This window comes from Callithrix jacchus, chromosome 4 (genome assembly GCF_049354715.1).
Source record: "Callithrix jacchus isolate 240 chromosome 4, calJac240_pri, whole genome shotgun sequence".
Lineage (NCBI taxonomy): Eukaryota > Metazoa > Chordata > Mammalia > Primates > Cebidae > Callithrix > Callithrix jacchus.
The window spans coordinates 17329001-17347343 of NC_133505.1; the positions used below are offsets into that span (position 1 = coordinate 17329001).

An 18343-nucleotide genomic window follows, 5' to 3' on the forward strand; every position below is an offset into this window, starting at 1 on the left:
CAGTGGTTAATGGAAACATTATTTGTTAAATGACCCCGTACACACTAGGCAACCTATGGCTGTAACAGAGATTTCTATACACCAGGACAGTACTGGAAGTCTATAATCACATCTACATAAGACATATGCCACCAGTTTTGGCAGGTGAACCAATGTTTCCTCTCTGTAACAGGACACTTCTGGGGTACAGCTATGCATGCTCAGAAAGGACCATGAAAACACACCACTGTGTCAAGTGATACACTGTAAGTTTGGGTTTATTAGAGAAAAAGCATACAAGCAGAAAGTAGTACCATGCATGCCATCCCTGGAATTGAATTATCGCACAGCTTAGACCAGGCATAGAGGTTTACATGTGCTGTGACCAACATTCCAGTCAAGACTGATCTCTGTGCCCTTAATATTATACATATTTATAGTGATGAGGTGGTTCTGCTTATCTGACTGAGTTAACATACACCTGCCGAGCTAGTTTTCTGCCAAATAACCAAAATGAAGGAGGAAATGAGTGTCCAGGACCATCCAGATTTGTCTCTCTTCAGCTGTTTTGGAGATGTGGTTTGACCGATAAGCTATCTGAATGTGTATGTCCACCAATTATGCCGTGATGGGATTTTTCCTACATTCACTTTAATGGCGATTCAACATGAAGACAGTTGTCTTACAGCCATAACCTCATTGAGTCTCCATTTCCTACAGAAAAAGAGGCATAAGGAAGAGGCATAAGGATTGAGGCCAGTGGTATTTGACAATTATTATTCTGCCAAAGTAAATTTAGAAGCTGAAAGATAGGATGCCACTTCTAAAAATATGCTGCTGTTTTTATGCCTGGAAGCTTAGATCTCGGCACTACATTTAATGGGACTGGCTGACTTTTTTTTTTTTTTTTTTTTTTTTGAGAGGGAGTTTCGCTCTTGTTACCCAGGCCGGAGTGCAATGGCGCAATCTCAGCTCACCACAGCGTCTGCCTCCTGGGTTCAGGCAATTCTGCCTCAGCCTCCGGAGTAGCTGGGATTACAGGCGTGCGCCACCATGCCCAGCTCATTTTTGGTATTTTTAGTAGAGATGGTGTTTCACCTTGTTGACCAGGATGGTCTCGATCTCGACCTCATGATCCACCCGTCTCGGCCTCCCAAAGTGCTGGGATTACAGGCGTGAGCCACCGCGCCCAGCCGGGACTGGCTGACTTTTAAGTCTCTTTCAACCTTGAGATTTCATTCTGTGACTAGCAGTAAGGTACAATTTAAAAAAAAAAAATAATTTAGCAAAAATGGTTAACCACTAGAGGGCAGAAATATTACAAGTCAGAAAGGAGCAATGTCTGCCACAGTGAAGTACACCGGTGACTCTGACAATTCTTATTTCAATTAAATGCCACAAATATTTTATTGCCTGCCAACTCCATTCGATAATCTGTGTTATGCTAAGAGTCCAGTGACTACTAACGCTAACAGTTCACAACTCAACTATGCAACTGTAAGAAAGAATGGCCACCCATTCACATTGTGTGACAACCCTTTTCATTTGTTTAGAAGTCTGTATTAAGGACTTACGGTGTGCCAGGCACTGTTCTATGGACTCAGGAGACATCATTTACCAAAGCAAAGATCCCTCACCTTGTGAAACTGACTTCTGGTGGGAGAACAGATCCAATAAAAACTAAAATAAATAATTCAATAATGCAGTGTGATTAAAAAAAAAAAATCGTCAGTCCTGGCCAGGTGCAGTGGCTCACGCCTGTAATCCCAGCACTTTGGGAGGCCGAGGCAGGTAGATCACCTGAGGTCGGGAATTCGAGACCAGCCTGGCAAACATGGTGAAATCCACATCTCTACTGAAAATACAAAAAATTAGCTGGGGATGGTAGTGAGTGCCTGTAATCTCAGCTATTCCAGAGGCTGAGGCAGGAGAATCGCTTGAACCCAGGAGGCGAAGGTTGGAGTGAGCCGAGGTCACGCCATTGCACTCCGGCCTGGGCAACAAGAGCTCCACCTCCTGTCAGATCAGCAGTGGCATCAGATTCTCATAGAAGCAGGAACCCTATTGTGAACTACATATGTGATGGATCTAGGTTACACACTCCTTATGGTAATCTAGTGCCTAATGATCTGTCACTGTCTCCTATCACCCTCAGATGGGACCATCTAGTTGCAGGAAAACACGTTCAGGTCTCCCGCTGATTCTACATTATGGTGAGTTGTGTAATTATTTCATTGTAGATTTCAATGTAATAATAATAGAAATAAAGTGCACAATAAATGCAATGTGCTTGAATCATCCCAAAACCATCCCCTGCACTGCCCGGTCCATGGAAAACCTGTCTCCCACAAAACCGGTCCCTGGTGCCAAAAAGGTTGGGGACCACTGTCCTGGAGGGAAGTCAATTTCCAAGTATATCTTGTTTTCTGATTGTGGAGGGGAAAGCAGCTCCAAAAGCATAAGGGGAAGTCTCCGAAAAGACACAGGTGCTGGGTGTTAGAAGGAAAAGCAGGAGTGGGGCTCTCAAAAGAAAACAAGGTACCGCAGGGAGTCTAGGTGGAGCAGCTGTGTCCACTACGTTGCTGAATGCTCTCACAGTTTCCTCCAGCTTGGACTTCTCACCTGACCTTCAGACGCATGCATCCAACTGCCTGCTTGACATCTCTACTTGAACATATGTGTCCGTTACCCATTGCCACAATAATGTTGTATAACATACAACCACAAAACGTTAGTGCATATAATAACAAACTATTATTTTTGCTTACAGTATGTGGACCAGCTGGGCAGTTCAGATTATTTGTGCTGGGCTTAGTGAAGCTCATTTATGCATCTATTGTCAGCTGTGAGTTTGCTGAGTGGCTTGAGTAATCTTTGCTGGGCTTTCTCAAATGTATGAGGCCTCTGCTGGGAAAACTGAGCTGATTCCACTCTGCTGCACATGTCTCATCCTTCAGCAGGATAGCCTGGGAGAGAGGGAGAGAGGGTGGGAGGGAGAGAGGAAGGGAGGGGGAGAGAGAGAGGGTGGCAGGGAGGGAGGGAGGGAGAGAGAGAGAGGGTAGGAGGGAGGGGGAGAGAGAGAGGGTGGAAGGGCGGGAGAGAGAGGGTGGAAGGGCGGGAGAGAGAGAGGGTGGGAGGGAGGGAGAGAGAGAGAGAGAGGGTGGGAGGGAGGGAGAGAGAGAGAGAGAGGGTGGGAGGGAGGGAGAGAGAGAGAGAGAGGGTGGGAGGGAGGGAGGGAGAGAGGGACAGTGGGGGGGAGGGAGGAGGGAAGAAGAGAGAGAAAACACGCATGTGAGAACGCCCTACTTTGAAACATAGGCAGGCAGCATTTACAGACAGAAAACAGAAATGAGGTACAAAAACAGCTTGATTGGTTACAGCTCAGTAACCAATCAGCAGACACTATATTTGAAGCTGGTCTGATCAGTTGGCCACCTGTAACTGACTGAAGCTCAGTTGCTGTGACTGGTTGGGACTCAGCTATTTGTTACCAAAGTCTGCTCGTGAGTTTTGCTTTCATCTAATTTATGTCTAGGTTAGATTGCAGTTTGTTACTGCAATCTAACTTAGACACAAGTACGGAGGCAACCCCAGGTGGAATTTGGCTTCACTTAACAAGGCTTAGGCCCAGAACTAGCCACTGTTCCTATTACCACATTCTGTTACCGAAAGAAAGTCACTGGTCAATTCAAAGAGTGGGGAAATAGACTTCATCTTTGACGGAGGAGCTTTAGAGTTCATTTCTGTAATCAGCCTCCCAATGTCTAACTGGCATCTGCTTTATTGGTGGCAGCTGAGCAGAGTTTCATTGCTAAAGACTTAGAGGTCATCAAATGAACAGTGTTTACCAATCCACAGTTTTCTGCAGGAAGAGGATACCATATAGCAGCAGCATTGAAGTAGGGACATGCATCACAACTGAGGGCTGTGTGGGAAGTAGAAAAGTTCCTTTTTTTTTTTTTTCTGAGAGAGTTTCGCTCTTGTTACCCAGGCTGGAGTGCAATGGCGCGATCTCGGCTCACAGCAACTTCCGTCTCCTGGGTTCAGGCAATTCTCCTGCCTCAGCCTCCTGAGTAGTTGGAATTACAGGCACGTGCCACCACGCCCAGCTAATTTTTTTTGTATTTTTAGTAGAGACGGGGTTTCACCATGTTGACCAGGATGGTCTCAATCTCTTGACCTCGTGATCTACTCGCCTCGGTCTCCCAAAGTGCTGGGATTACAGGCGTGAGCCACCGTGCCTGGCCAGAAAGTTCCTTTTTAAAGTTTGGTTTCTTGTTAAAGAATAAATCATAAGTGTGCTAAAAACTCTTTGTTAAGCCCTATCCTATGTAGCTATTAGACATGCCATGCTTACAGGCACATAGTACATTTTATGTCCTTGTACTTTAACCAACATACCTGTGCTGGACGTGCTCACAGGCATTTCCCAGCTCTCCACTGCTTTTACCTGTTTAGAAAAGTCTTAAGTTGTTAGCCAATGGGGTTTTAGCTTAGATTGTGAGGTCTGGCTCCAGCCAACAGAGATCAGACACAGCAGTAAGGACAACCCCAAATGTGTAAGAAATAAATGTGTGTGTTTACTTTTGTTATTTGTACTCTGGTGCACAATAACTAGCGAGGGTACCCTTCCTGCAGTCCAGGAAGTAAAAATTGCCTTGCTGAAAGATACGTTGTCTCAGTGCTAATGTTTCTTTGCATCACCAAACATCTATTTCCAACAGGCTGTGTCACACAGCAAGGGGTCCAGAGGGGCCAGGTGCAAGCTCCAATTATCCTCTCTCTGGAAGGGCTGCGCCTGACATGCCCTCTCCCAGATCAGGAACCACTGATATGTACATGGAACACCTTACAACCAGGGAGCCCCAAATGGAGTCTTGTCTTGGATCTCAGGGTTTTTTTTTTTTTTTTTTTTTTTTGAGGAGTCTAGCTGTATCACCCAGGCTGGAGTGCAGTGGCATGATCTTGCCTCACTGCAACCTCCACCTCCTGGGTTCGAGTCCCAGCCTCCTGAGTAGCTGGGACTACAGGTGCCCACCACCACGACCAGCTAATTTTTGTATTTTTTTAGTAGAGATGGGGTTTCACCAAATTGGTCAGGCTGGTCTCAAACTCCTGACCGAAGGTGAACCACCCACCTCAGCCTCCCAAAGTGTTGGGATTACAGGTGTGAACCACTGTGCCCGTCTGATCTTGGGTTTCTTTTATCCCATAGGCATCACATGGGCACTTGCTCCTGTGCAACTGGGCCCAATGGCAGAGCCTTCTGGGAGTGAGGGAGGAGACGGTCCTCACTGAAACCAGGTGCAAAGCATCAATCTAACCTCACCATTACTAATCAACAATGCTGAGATGGTAGTATAAACCACCCAAAAACTCCACAGACCCATCGGTACAAAGTACCACTAGTAATCAATATGTTCTGTGTCTTCCCAGGGAACAATGCTATGCAGGTCTATTTCTCATTTCAGTAAAAGTTCAGGCCAATTCTAGACCTGCTGGAATCACTTCACAGAGCACAGCATCTCAAATGCAACATGCTCAAAACTGAGATCTTGATGGTGCTTCCTCGATTCTTCCTCATCCTGCTAATGACAACTTCATTATATTTGCTCAGACCAAAGACCATGGCATCATGTGACAACTCTCTGTATTTCATGCCCCACCTCCAATCTATCGACACATCCTGTTGGTGCTACCTTCAAAATGTGTTCAGAATTTGGCTGAGTGCAGTGGCTCACACCTATGATACCAGCACTTTGGGAGGCCAAGATGGGTAGATCACTTGAGGTCAGGAGTTCAAGACCAGCCTGCGAAACATGGGGAAAACCAGTCTCAACTAAAAATATGAAAAAAAAATTAGTTGAGTGTGGTGGCATGCACCTATAGTCCCAGCTATTTGGAAGACTGAGGCAGGAAAATCACTTGAACTCAGGAGGTGGAGGTTGCAATGAGCTGAGATTGCACCACTGCACTCCAGCCTGGGAGAGTGAGACTTCATCTCAAATCTATATATATTCAGAGTTCTATCACTTCTCACCTTCCTCACTCACACTACCATGATCCAAGGTGCCCTCTTCTTTCATGTGCTGCTTTGGTTTAAATGTGTGTGTCCCTCTAAAATCTGTATGTTGGAACTTAAACCCCAATCTGATGGTACTAGAAGGTGGGATCTCTGGGAGGTGATTCGGTCATGAGGATTCTACCCCCATGAATGGGATTAGTGCCCTCATGAAAGGGCTGCAGGGAACTAGCTAGGTCATTTTGTCTTCTGCCATGCGAGTACACAGAGGAGGCACCATCTATGAGAAACAGGCCCTCACCAGACACAGAATATGCTGGTGCCTTGACCTTGGACTTCCCAGCCTCTGGAACTTTGAGAGTCAGTTTTGATTGTTTAGAAATTGTCCAGTCCCAGGTATTTTGTTACAGCAGCTGGGCCTCGACTAAGACACCTCCTAATTGGCTACCGGCTGTGCCCTGCCCCCTTTCAGTCTCCTCTCAACATAGCAGTCAAGGCAAACCCATGAAAAGTGAGTCACTTCTCTGCTAAGACATCGCAAATGACTCTCATCCCACTCAGAAGAAAAGCAGAGGTCCTAACTCTGACCATGCACGGGCTCAGTGCAACTTGGTTGCTCTTGACTTCTCTGATGCCATCACCTGCTACGCTCTTTTCTCCACTCTAGTTGGACTACCTTCCTTGTTCCTCAACATGCAGGCACACCTCCACTTCTGGCCTTCCAGGTTCCCTCCACTGGAATGCTCTTTTCCCCTGCGATCTGTTTTGCCCCCTACTTCCTGCAGGTTTTCTAGTGGGGGCTTTCTAGATACTTACCTAAAACTTCAGTCTCCTTCCAACATTTACAGTCCTCTTCCAGTCTTCAGTTACTTTTGTTTCTTAGCCTTTATCACTGTCCAGCACTACACACATTTACTTATATATCCCATTTACAGACTGTCTTCCTTCTAGAATGCAAGTTCAAGAAGGGTAGGAAGGTTGCTTTGTTTACTACTGTATTCCCAGTTCTCAGAACTGAACCCGATACATGGAAATTACTCAGTACGTGTTTTTTGAATGAATGTTACTCATAATCATAGATCAGTAATATCATGGATCTGTCAGACTGTAAATTGTTTTGGAGTATGAGCTATCATATATTTTAATATTCCACATTGTATGTGATATATATCTCTTTGTTTTTGCAGGTTTTCAGTAAACATGTATTGAAAGAGCTAAACTGAAATATGCTAACCTTTAAATTAAAAGTGTACCAGTTTTAATATTTGGAGCTGTGAATAACTTTCTAAAATAATACAAGTGTTTAAGATTTTATACAAAAGAGTCGCTATGCTTGATTATATCGAAGATATCACTGAATATGTAACACCATTATTTTATGTTCTATGGAGACAAAAAATGCTGCCAATTAAATTATGATTAAATACTTTTTTATCATTTGATTTTTATTTGGCCCTCATTGAAATAGCTTCTTAAGGCTTATTTAGCAAAGACACTATATCATGTTTGTGTGTGTGTGTGTGTGTGTGTATGTACACACACATATGAAAAGTCAAATGTAATTGAAACAAACTGTCTAAGCATTCCTGAGACAACTTCACATTCCGAATTCAACTCTTCACAACCATTTTTTGACACTGACTCATTAATGTCCATGTTTCAAAATCAAGAATGTTCCTTAAAGAGCGCACTCTTGTCTCTGGAATTGTCCCCCAGGTCCCCGACATGATTTAGCACTTTTGGATGAACCAGAGTAGGCAATGACAGCTACAGCTACATCGTGACAGCTGCCTGGTCTCAGTGCCTGTCACAGGCACCCTGAGTTCAACAATGGTAAAATAGGAAAAAAATTTGCATCTTAGAGTCAGTGACATCAGGAATACAGTGAGATACCCACTTCCAAAGGTCTTAATGGTCTTTTTTTAAAAATAAATTCTAATTTTTTCCTCTTTCTGTTGTAAAATAGGTGAATTTTATTAACCATAGCAATCATTTGCAGCACATGCAAAGAAAGCCTTTCATTAAAATTTATCCTAATTATTTGCACAATGATAATCATAAGTCATTAAAGTGAATTGCAGGAGTCAGAAAATTATTAAAGTTTGGTAATGGTTTTAATCCATCCACCTGAAGAAAAATAGTCCTTCAAACTCTGATTATAGTCAAGTCTTTTATAGACTTGTTTGGAGGACATTTACACACAGCCTCTAGCGTACTTCAAGTCATATCTAGTCACTTGTAATACCAACTACAATGTAAATGCTATGTCAACAGTGGTTATGCTGTATTGTCTTAAAATTTGTGTTATTTTTTATTGTTGTACTGTGGTATTTTTTTCAGAATATTTTCAATCTACTGTTGGTTGAGTCTCTGGATGTGAAACCCAAAAGAGGGAGGACTGGTTATAACCTTAATCCAAGAGAAACATACGACGGTTATTAAGATTGCAATATCTTTTTATTATCTCTTTAGTAACTGGTTATTAAAGTGACTAGTTATTAAATATATTTTTAAATATTAAACAGTTTTTCTTGGGGTAAAGCTCACAGAACATAAACTTCAAGATTTAAGAGTATATAGATCTGTTACTACAAAAAATAAATTAGCGGGTGTGGTGGCGCATGCTTGTCATCCCAGCTACTTGGGAGGCTGAGGTGAGAGAGTGGTTTGAGCTTGAACTTGGGAGGTGGAGGTTGCAGTGAGCGGAGATTGTGCCACTGCACTCCAACCTGGGCAACAGAGGGAGACCCTGTCTAAAAAATGTGTGTGTGTGTGTGTAAACTGTGATAGGTATTTTGAAAGGCTGCTCTATATGAATATCTTAATTATATGACTATGTTAACCTAACTTAGCTGGCTAAGTCAGAAAGCTGTGTTTGGGCTGAGATAACCTGAACTTGGTGGACAGGTACTAACCTGCTGAAGAGGAGGGTGAGCTGGTGGAGGAGGAACATTGCACACACAGAAAGCAGCAGGTGCACCACTCTGCATCCAGAAAGGAAGAGTGAAACAAACAAGATTCCGTAGTAAGGAGATCGGGGGAGTGTTGCTCTTTCACTTTAGAATAGTGGGATCTGGTAAAAAGAAGCAGATGGAAGGCAGGATAAATGGGATTGGCAATACACTTTCAGCTCTGTGTTTCCAAACAAAATTACTCTTGCTGTGTTTGGGAGAAGAAATGACTGGTTGTATTTAATAGGAGCGGATTCCCTTTACTTTAGAATTGAACCTAGTGCCCAAGCATGACATGTAAGTTTCTCTAAGTGGGCTCTGTTTTTTTCAATTTCATCCTCACATGCCCTGTGATACTGATTGTTTCCTGAGAACATGTACCATGCTCACTTGAAATGCCCTTTCTTTCTCTCACTTCTCCTTTCTCCGTCTATGAAAATGTCAATTATTATTAAAAGACCAATGCAAGACCACATCCTTTGGGAAGCTTTCTCTTCTTTCATCCCTACTCAATATGAATTCTGCTTCTACTTCCATAACATAGCATCTGAATTTCCAAACAAGACATATCATACTTCTCTCCATCATGAGACTGTAAAAAATATAAAAGGGACAATATCATCTTTTCTCCCTCTGGCCTCCCCCCACCCCTGGTATTTCCTAGATGATCGCTTTGAACTCAGTAGTACGCTTTGAAGTGAAATTCATCATTACATTTCATTATACTATAAATGTCATTAGATCTCTCATGGATCCAAATTAAGAATGCATCATACACATAAATACATGTAAAGGCACACTTCTAAGAGCAGAATGGGCAATAAATTAATGCATTGCTTGGGTTGAGAGAGAACCCACTAGAAAGTAGATAGAGAAAGGGAAGGGACGTGGGAAGGAATACGCATGTGAGTTGGAGTGGGTAGGCAAATAGGTAAAAAGGGTGAGAAGTAAGTGAGGTGACTAGAGGATGACCGTATAAATAACCATGCCAATGTGGTTTAGCGGCATTCCCACCCAAATCTCAACTGTGGCTCCCACAATTCCCACATGTTGTGGGAAGGACCTGGAGGGAGGTAACTGAATCATGCGGGTGAGTCTTTCCCATACTATTCTCATGATAGTGAATAAGTCTCACAAGATCTGATGGTTTTGTTTTGTTTTGTTTGAGACAGAGTTTCACTCTTGTTGCCCAAGCGGAGTGCAATGGTGCAATCTTGGCTCACTTCAACCTTTGCCTCCTGGGTTCAAGTGATTCTCCTGCCTCAACCTTCCCAGTAGCGGGATTGCAAGCATGCACCATGACACCCAGCTAATTTTTTCTATTTTTAGTAGAAACAGGGTTTCACCATGTAAGCCAGGCTGGTCTTGAACTCCTGACCTCAGGTGATCCACCCACCTCGGCGTATCAAAGTGCTGGAATTACAGGGGTAAGCTGCCATGCCAAGCCAAGATCTGATGGTTTTATAAAGGGGGGTTTCCCTGCACAAGCTCTCTTCCTTGTCTGACACCATGTGAGATGTGTCTTTCACCTTCTGCCATGATTGTGAGGCTTCCCCAGCCATGTGGAACTGTGATTCTTTTATAAATTGCCCAGTTTTGGGTATGTCTTTCTCAACAGCATGAAAATGAACTAATATACATGTTGATCTGAAGCTGAAGGCTTGCATCAGACAATTTATGTTTTTCTCACACATTTACACTAAGGGCTGGAAAAATATGAAATAGTCATGAACAGATAAACTAGTTGATGTATGTGTGTATGTATACATATGTATGTATCTAAGTATAGATAGATATGTACACACACACACACATATATATATCTCAAATGTAAGACAAGATATAATGTGTATTTACTATTTTCTTTTGCCATTTTCTAGTTTGGGGGAACGTTCTATTAAATCTAAGTTGATGAACATTATTCCCCCTGCTAGTACCAAAAGTCCTGACGTGTAGGGAAGACAAAGCTGAGGTCAGTGCATAAATCTGAGCTAGGGCTCTTGTGGAAACACAGACTGAGTAGGCGTGGAGTGCAACCTGAGTTTCTGCTTCAGGTGATGCCGATTCTGCTAGTCTGTGGCCCACACTTTGAATACCAAGGGACTGGATGATTTCTGACAATCCTTTCTTATTCTGCTGCAGTTGTCTTGCTTGGAAAACTTTCTACCTTTTAGAAGTATTCACCTATAAATCACTTACAGTTTAATCTATATAGTGTCAGGTGATAACAAAATAGGACCATTCAAGGCAAGAAATTAAAAAGGTAAGTAACATTATTAAATATAATCCAGAATTTTCCCTAAGGCAATAAAAACTTGCAAAGTTAGTGATAAGTGTGAGGCTTGAATTTTTAAGGATGCTCTTAAAACCCAGTGGACAGCCATTGTGAAGTGAAGATTCAGTCCTCGTCTCTCTTATTGGAAGATGAATGTGGGCTAGATCAGTAGATATCAAAGTTTTTATTTGTGACCCACAGTAAGAAACATATTTTAGGTTGTGACCTCACACATAAACGAAAGTTTCATAAATAAAGCAATATCAATATGTACTCTGTTAACATTTATTATAATGCAATTCATTTGTTTTTTGAGATGGAGTCTCGCTCTTGTCGCCCAGGCACGATCTTGGCTCACTGCAACCTCAGCCTCCCAAGTTCAAACAATTCTCCTGCCTCAGCCTTCCCACTAGCTGGGATTACAGGCATGTGCCACCACACCCAGCTTATTTTGTATTTTGAGTAGAGATGGGGTTTCTCCATGTTGGTCAGGCTGATCTTGAACTCCTAACCTCAGGTGATCTGCCCGCCTCAGCTTCCCAAAGTGCTGGGATTACAGGCGTGAGCCACCACACCCAGTCTGCAATCCATTTTTTTTTTAATGTATTTCACAAGTGCATGGTGGCCTGCAGTTTGCAAAATTGGAAGTGGATGAACTTTTCAGCTTTCATCTTTAAAAAAACATCATTATTCTTTGGCAAAATGTCATAAGACTGTATTGCATTTAGGTTCTTAAAGCATTCGTCTTTTTTATTGTGTGGAATGGAGTATTGGAAAGTGGAATTCCAGAGTAGGCTGGATGGCAGAAAAGACCTTCGTGCTCTGTCTTCCAGGAGTGCTTTTTATTATAGATACCGCTTATTTTTCTCCAACCTACACTATAACTACATGTTTGATTTCTGGAATTTTATAAGGGCAAGCTGGAGTATTTTTTCCCTCAAAACTATTTAACTCTCAATTAAGCAGACAGTAGAGCAGCATGGTTAAGAGCATGAACTGATGGCAGACTGTCTGCTCAGCATCCTGGCCATCCCACATACTAGCTGTGTAACTTTGGTCTACTTACTTCACCTTACAGAACTCACTTTCCTCATCTATAAAATGGGAACACTAATACTTGTTGAGTATCCCTTTTCCAAAATGCTTGGGGCCAGAAGTATTCAGATTTCTTATTTTGGAATATTTGCATATACATAATGAGGTATCTTGGGGATGGGCCCCAAGTCTAAAAATAAAATTATGTTTCATCTATACCTCATGCACATACATATACCCTGAAGGTAATTTTATACAACATTTTTAGTAATTTCGTACATGAAACAGTGTGTATACACAAGGTCAAGTGCGAAATTTTCTACTTGTGGTGTTGTATCAGTGCTCAAAACGTTTGGATTTCAGATTTTTGGATTAGGGATGGTCAGCCTGTAGTTCCTACCTAATAGAATTGAGGTGAAGATTGAATGGGTTAACGTTGTAGACAAGTACAACAGGAATGTTATCAGCTACTGTTAGCTAGACCCCAATTACAATGTAAAATTTGAGCCTAACTCCAATTTCATGACAAAGTAGAGTAGTATTATGTGAATAAGTACTTCTAAACCAATGTCTTGATACTGAGCTATAATAAATATTAAGTCCAATAAAAGTGCTTTTGGCGATCCCAAATGCAATTTCCCCCGAGTCCGGATTCAAACAGGCCTGCAATAGCTTAGTTATCTAACAATTAACATTCTGAAACTACACTCAGGGAAAGAAGATTCTACCAAAAATTTACATTTTGTACTAGAACATAAAGATCCAGTAAAATGTCACACTCCTGTGGGAATGTAACAGCCAGGGATATGTTGTTTAAGTGGAAGGATGCAGGTTCCATTCTGTGTGACACCAAAGAAAATATGACATGTTTGAGAATTTTTTTTTTTTTTGCGTGGTAGTCTTCCTTTCTCTGTTGTTACGCATTTTTTGGGTGGGTTGGGCGGGGGTCAGTGGAAAGTGCTTGTAGAAGTTTAGAAAGAGATTCAGCTGCTAAAGGGAAATATTATATCCATTTTTCAGATGTTCTACCTATTAAATTGTGAAAATAATAAATACCCTTTTGAAGTTCTAAATTGGTTAACCTTCCCCCAAAAAACTAATAAATGAACCTAAACAGCTACAATATAAACCTTTATAAATATGGTCTAGAACCAAATATGCTACCTGTTGTGGAAATGATTACACCGCAGAAGGAAGTGAGACTCAGTCTTACGTGCCTTCTTGCTTATGACATGCCGTTGCTGTCTGTGTGGGTAAAAATCTGTTACCATAGTCAGCTGTTTAAATGGCCATAGGAAACGAGAGTGTGTTCAGTGCCTAACTATAACCGCTTCTAAGACTTAAACCATAAAGGCTTCATATGTGTGTGAATTTTCATAAGGTCAGAATGGGAGTACAGCACAGAGTATTTGAAATAAAGGTATTTTTCTGGCTGGGTGCTGTGGCTCACACCTGTAAACCCAGCACTTTGGGAGGCTGAGGCGGGCGGATCATTTGAAGTTAGGCGTTTGAAACCAGTATGGCAAATGTGGTGAAACCTCATCTCTACCAAAAGTATAAAAATTAACTGGGCATGGTGGCATGCACCTGTAATCCCAGCTACTCTGGGGGCTGAGGCAGAATTGCTTAAACCTGGGAGGTAGAGGTTGCAGTGAGCCAAGATAGCAACACTGCACTCTAGCCTAGGTGACAGAGACTCCATCTTAAATAAATAATAAATAAATAAATATAAATAAATTAAACAAGAAAACAAAGGTAATTTTCCAAATAAAGTCTAAAAGGAAAACATGAACTCTCTCCTCTCCCTGGTTCCTTACTCCTGTTAGTCACAAAGCTTGTCCAAATGCCTCCTCTCCTTCCCTCCCCTCCCCCTCCCTATGCCCTTGCCCAGGACTTCATTACCCCACATTTGCATCTCTACAGCGTCCTGTAGGTTGCCTTGAGACCTGAGGCCTTTCCAGCATAGCCTCAATATTACTACTGCTAGGCCTAATCGGTAAAAACCTTACCTCAGGTTTGTCATCTTCTCTCTTTATATTCTCATCACTTCCTTGGTTTAACTTTCCCAAGCTTGTAGATGGCCCCGAGTCTGACAGCTCTCCTGATTGTCCCTAAGCACACAGACACTGGAATCTGCCCACTGAACACCCTCACGCTCCAAATTCTGCATGGCAAATGCCACCTTGTTCCTCTCCCCAAGTCAAAGATGTCCAGCCACCGACTTTCATTCAGTCACTTGAGCTGGAAATCTAGATGTTATCATTGGCTCTTCCCATGTCCTCAGGAGCACAGACAGCTCATGAATCCTGGCCCCACTGGCTTGTACCTATCTGCCTTCCTTACATTCAGTTCTTGTGGCTTTTTGCCCAGATGAGTAGACTTTGCAATATAATACTGTATATTGAGGGCAGAGAAAGAAAATATGAGAAAGTACATATATTTATGTTAAAAGGTAAGAAATGAAGCTTTTTAAATATTTGCTATAAAGATAGACACCTGGGTCCTCATTTGTCTCTTATGTTCCATGTTCACCTGTCAAACAGAACAATAGGAGATATCCTGGCTGGTCCGAGTGCAGTGGTGTTTACAACTAATTGATCACAACCAGTTACAGATTTCTTTGTTCCTTCTCCACTCCCACTGCTTCACTTGACCAGCCTTAACAACAACAACAAAAAAATAGGAGATATCCTGAGGGCGTGGTCGGAGTTCCACTGTCAGTATTACTCTGTATTGCTGTCTCCTTCCTATGAGTTGTTTTCAATGGCCCTAATTTTGTAAAAGCAAGATTTTAAAATCACAGGCCATCACTAAAATGGGCAGGCAAACCTTTTTTTTTTTTTTTTTTTTTTTTACCACCAGGAGTTTTCTGGCTTTTTTCTCGGCAAAGTATTTCAAGTAAAGTTACAGATATTTTTTTTTCTTTTAGATAAAAATGTCATCTAAAAGAAAATTCTGGGAAGAGAAATTGCCCAGAATAAGTCTGGGGAGAAAATTCTGAGACACGTTCTGCAGGATGACTACTGAGGCACATCCTTGGTTTCAACACCCACAGAAGGAAGGGGGAAGAAGGAAGCAAACTGAGGAGAGACAGACTTCGAGATGCATTTCCAGCCGGGACACTAGGTTGAATCCACGGGTGCTCTGGAGCTAGAATGGCCCTTCAGAGTTGTCCTGAGCTGGGCTGAGATGGCCAGTTCTTTATATTCCTGCATGGGATGGTCATCCCACACGGTAAAAGCGCCGTACTTGGTCGCAATCATGGGTTTCATTTTCGGCATGGGCTGTGTTTTCTATATGACCAAACCAAGGACTACTGTCGTTGGTGTTCCACACCACCTATGGGGGGTGCCCATACAGCTCTTGTATTATTCACAAGCCACAGGTATTATTCACAAGCCACAGCCTCCAAGCCGTCCCAACCGCATGCTCGCTCACTTCAGCAATGTTTCCTTAGCCCTCAACATCCATGACCCCGGTACAGCCGTTAGGATACAGGAGTGTCTGGTAAAGTCTGTGAAGATTATACCTGGAGCCACCCTCAGGGAACATGGCTAATATTCCGGTCCTATACCCGCATCGTCTCTGAAGCAACAGAACAGCTCAGTTCTGTAAGCCATACGATCCTGCAAAATGAAGCCATCCTAACTAACCAATTCAAACCCTCAGATAACACCTCTCAGTCTTTCTCTTGGTTGACTCTAGTACAGCAGGGAGCCAACATGTTAAATTTAACTAAAGCCATGAATATCACCAACTGCTTTTTATGTGCCGCTCTCAGCAACCCCGCCACTTAGCTGCAGTTTCCCTCGGGTCCAGGTTTAATCTGTCACAATCACCTACGGGACCCGGCACCATCTTAATGGATATCCCCTTGTTCCAAGTACACCCTCAAAATTTCTCTCTCTGCTATGAGACAGCCAGCAGCTCCAGTCCCAGCTGTAACACCACAGTAAAGGTAAAATCCTCCCTCTACGCACCACCAAGAGGATATTTCTGGTGTAATGGAACCTTAACTAAAGTTATTAATGCCTCCTTCCCTTTCCCTTGTGTGCCTGTCACCTTGATCCTGCAGTTAGAGGTCTACGGACAGGCCAAACTTCTATTCCTCCTTCCACCCTCCCCTAATCACCGAGACAGACGAGCAGTCTTCCTCCTCATGGTCGTTGGTCTCTCTCTAGCATCCTCTCTGGTGGCAGCCGAGCTGGGTAGCAGCGCCCTAGGCTACAGTGTCACCTCAGCCACTCAACTAGAGGACAAGCTTCGCGTGGCTATCGAAGCGTCGGCCGCCTCCCTGGCCTCCCTCCAGCGACAAATCACGTCACTGGCCCAGGTAACTCTCCAGAACTGAAGGGCCCTGTCTGTTTCTTCAGGAGCAGTGCTGCTATTACATCAATGAAACAGGCCTCGTAGAAGAAAATGTCAGCACTCTCTATCGCCTCCAAGAGGACCTCCACAAGAAGCAGAATGCATCAATCTGGCCTCTTACCTGGTGGCAATCCCCCATGCTAACCTGGCTAACCCCTATTATCACTCCCATCATCGTAGTTTGTCTTCTGTTAATGCTATCCCCTTATTTTCCTCAGGTTTTTTTTTCTTCCTTTTTTTTTATTGCATTTAGGTTCTGGGGTACATGTGCTGACCACGCAAGATAGTTGCATAGGTACACACGTGGCAGCGTGTTTTGCTGCTGTCTTCCCCTTCACCCACATTTGGCATTTCTCCCCAGGCTATTTCTCCCCTCTCCCCCCTCAGGTTTTTACAGGCCCGTATGGCCGTAAACCAGATGCTAATTCACCCCATGTCCAACTCCCAACCGAGGCACCAGCCAACTGACCCTTCTCCCTCACTCTGCCCCTACTCAGCAGGAAGTAGCCAGAAAGAAGCAGCATCCTTATTATCAAAAGGGTCGGAATGTAAGGCCAGTTGCCTCGCCGGGAGGCCGGACACACCCACCTCTGCACTCAGCACCTGACTCTGCACCTGGCACCAGGCTCTGCACTCGGCACCTAGCTCTGCCGCATGGCTCCCCTGGAAGGCTCCAGCCGATGCAACCCTGGCTGGCTCTCACACCAGAAAAGCCGCCCAACAACCCACCAACCAATGGCGGCCCACCCCGTCCCGATCCCGCTCCCCTGGAGCCAATCAGAGCACCCAGCTGTTGCTCCTTTCTCAGCCATAAAAACCCCATGCCCCAGGAAGTCAGTGCAACTTCTCTGGCCCCCTTTTCCCGAACCATAGAACCTCGCCCAGAAGGTGAATAAATTGGCATTTAATTTTCTTATACTTGCCTCAGTTTCCTCATTTTAAACTCGGCAATAACCCTTACAACTTGAAGCCAGGAGTTCGAGATCAGACTGGACAACATGGCAAAACCCCATCCCTACTGAAAAATACAAAAAGTTAGCCAGGTGTGGTGGCACAAGCCTATAATTTAATCGCAGCTACTCAGGAGGCTAAGGTACAAAAATTCCTTGAACCTGAGAGGTGGAGGTTGCAGTGAGCCAAGACCACATCCAGCCTGGGTGACAGAGTGAGACTGTCTCAAAACAAAAATAAAAAGCAACCATGGTTAGGCCCTACTCCAGAGAGTCTGTTCATTTGGTATGGGGATGAGGTCCAGTCATTCATGATTTACAAATCTCCCTAGGTATTTGAAATGTGCATCCAGAGTTAACAAACACTGACAAGGCCTAGAGCAACAGCCAAGTTCATTTGCTTCTTGTGGCTTTTGCCCTCTTTCCTTTACCTGGTATGTTCTTCCTCTAGGTCTTCCCATGAATCCTTGTCATTCAGGACTCAGATTAAACGTTACTTCCTCAGGAAGACCTTCCCTGATCCCCACAACAAGCTAAAATAACACACCTATATTTATCTCACTGCCCACTTGTTTTCATGACTGAATTATTAACAGCAGTTCCTGAGATTTCTCTATTTGTGCTTGTTGTCTGTTTCTTCCAACTGTCGGATATGCATCTTGAGTACAGGCACTTTGTCTTATTCACTGCTGTATGCCCAGCACTTAGAAGAGTGTCTGGCACCTATAGGTGTTCCAATAAATGTGAATGAAAGAGAAAATGG

At 43.3% G+C, this 18343-nt stretch overlaps 1 protein-coding gene across 6 annotated transcripts in view; it reads right to left on the minus strand.

Annotated features, from left to right (window-relative positions):
- Window positions 1-241: 241 nt before the first annotated feature.
- Window positions 242-18343, minus strand: part of LOC144582031 (uncharacterized) — a 32837-nt gene continuing 14735 nt past the window's right edge. For 5 of the 6 annotated variants that reach the window (XR_013533749.1, XR_013533750.1, XM_078368349.1 and 2 more), the window contains 3 exons: window positions 8917-9074; window positions 2748-2945; window positions 242-693 (listed from right to left, as the gene is read on the minus strand). The gene's annotated coding sequence lies outside the window, so the exon portion shown is untranslated. Of the gene's footprint in view, window positions 694-2747; window positions 2946-6817; window positions 6949-8916; window positions 9075-18343 lie in introns of all 6 variants that reach the window. The other variant, XR_013533751.1, reaches the window with a different exon arrangement.